This window comes from Folsomia candida, unplaced genomic scaffold (genome assembly GCF_002217175.1).
Source record: "Folsomia candida strain VU population unplaced genomic scaffold, ASM221717v1 Fcan01_Sc004, whole genome shotgun sequence".
Lineage (NCBI taxonomy): Eukaryota > Metazoa > Arthropoda > Collembola > Entomobryomorpha > Isotomidae > Folsomia > Folsomia candida.
Window position 1 is genome coordinate 3,626,776 of NW_019091196.1, and position 2,569 is coordinate 3,629,344.

A 2,569-nucleotide genomic window follows, 5' to 3' on the forward strand; every position below is an offset into this window, starting at 1 on the left:
TCGTATTGACTGACTGACTGCCTGCCTGCCTGGCTAGCTGGCTGGCTGGCTGGCTGGCTCAGAATCTGAGAACACCAAATAATTTTTACCACGACGACGACTCCAACAACCAACCAAACCAACACTTAGTTATTACGTACGTACGTAGGAACACATACAACAAGTAAAAGTTTACGAGGAAAAGAGTGCATCAAGAAAAAGATATGTACACATTTTCGTTACGTGAATGTGAGTCAAGTGAGAAGGACAGCCCTCCCGAAAAGTTGGGACATACGTACGTAATAATTTTTTGGGGGGATTCATGCCATGCCGAGTTTCGAAAATATTTTGAAAAAATACAACTTGCATTAATTAAATTAGGAGATGATGTGAATTGTTCAAGTGATGTGTGTGGGAATGATTTTGGTAACTTCGTACTTTTTTTAGTTAAAGAGTTTTATAGTAAATTTTATTTATACAAAAATTTTGGAGAAGGAACAGCGACGAAAATTGAATTTTTTGTAGATTATTGTTTAGTATGTTGTTATTTATTAGATTTGTAATTGGGTTTAACTTAGTTTGGTAGAGTTTCCGGTATGCAAATATATAACTTGGTGTTTAGTACGTTGGCAATTTAATTGGGAAATTTGCATATTTTTTGCCGAGGGTTTGGATATTTTCCCTATTTTCGGATTATTCAAGTTAAATTTTCATTGAATTTTTATGAATTTTTTTTACCGAGGTTGATAATATTTTGGTAATACGCATATTTCGGTAATTATCAAGGTAAGTGTTTTTATGATCCGGTAATTAATTATCAATCTAAAATATGTAATAGATTTTCCAGAAATTTCAAATTTTTACAATTTTACCACTGTTATAATCGATATAAATTCATAGTATAAAAATACGATAAACCTTCAATTTCAAAATTTCGTAATTTTTTTGTCACCATTTTTTACACACAATTTCAAAACCCAATGCCTGAAAACACTTTTTCTCACTTTCCTCCCGAAAACAATGCATCTTATTGTCATTTATTTGTCCTCTTTAAAACAAGAAAGACAATAAAAGTACACAACACGACTGACTTGATTTCCTCCCATTAAAAAAAAATCGGGAATAAATGAATGAATGTTTTCTTGTCGAAAAGCTGTTAAACGGAAATCATAAATTTCCACGGACTTTAATGATCCGTGTAAACGTACGTACGACATAAATACGACGTTAAAGGAATGGTAGGTATTTTCGTAATCTGTAAAATGCTTAAAAAAGTTTAAATTTTCAGAAACTTTAAAACCGACGTAAAACTTGAAGACCTTAATTTCTCTAAATCGTTTTTTCGAACGATTTCATTTTTTTAAATTCTCGCTTAAGCCCAATCTCAATTTATTTACGATTTTTATTCACCCCAGCTTTGCAATCATGCAAAGTATAAGTATAAAAATAAAAATAAAAAAACAATAAAAATTTAAAAGTCGAAAATTCGAAAACTATGTTTTGCTTAATCCACGTAAAAAATTTCACCTGTATTAAGTTCTTAGAAAAAATAAATTTCTAGAAAATTTAAAACCAACGTATAACTTGTCCTAAAAAAATTTTAATTTCTTTCATCCGTTTTTATACCACATTTTTCATTCCTTAAATTTCAATTTGTTCAGTATTTTTATTCACGCGAACTTTGTAGTAGTTCGGAATCTGTCATATATTATGTTCAGAAAGTATTGTAAATTTCCAGAAAATTCAAAATCAATGTAGACCAAAAATAAATAAAAACCGTGTGGCTAGTGTTGATCTTGGTGATTTTGAATAAAAAAAAACTTGTTCAAGACCTGTACTAAGTACTTTGAATAATAAATTTCCCGAAAATTTATAATCAACGTAAAACTTGCCCTAAAAAATTCCAAATATCTTTTTTCTAACGCGTCTTATTTTAATTCTCTCTTAAACCCAATTTCAATTTATTTACGATTTTCATTCATGCCAACTTTGTGCAAAACCAAAAAGTTAAGTCCATCAAATCTATCCCAGATTTACAAAATTTACGTTATATTTCATTTTGCACACTTTACACAAAATCTCATTCGTCCTCTCCATTTTGTTCGAAATTCCACCATAACATCGGTATCCAACCCTCAAAATCGTCCTCTCTTTTGGCCTTCACATTCACATTCGGCGTTTATTTGTTTGTTTGTAACCCTTTTCTGCCATGCCATGGTTGGTGGTCTCGATGGTAAAAGATTTCCCATCCTGCGATCCTTCCTTCTCCTCTCCTAAGCAAGAAGAAAGTTGCTCATGGGTCCAAAAAAGGGGAAAGTTTTTGGGGCTGGCGGAGTAATAATCATAATTGCGATACAGCCAAGAATTGGATGTGACAAGGTTTCTCCCTCAATCAACACAATCAACATTGACACCCACAAAATATGTATTACGCATCCATCTCGATAATCACTTTGCCCTCGGAAGAAAGAAGAAAAAAACAGTTTCCAAAATACGAGATGGAGGAAAATTCGGGAACATTCCACCTCTTTTTTATACGTATTTATCGAGGAGAAATTTCAGGAAAACGTGTTGTATGCACACAAAATAA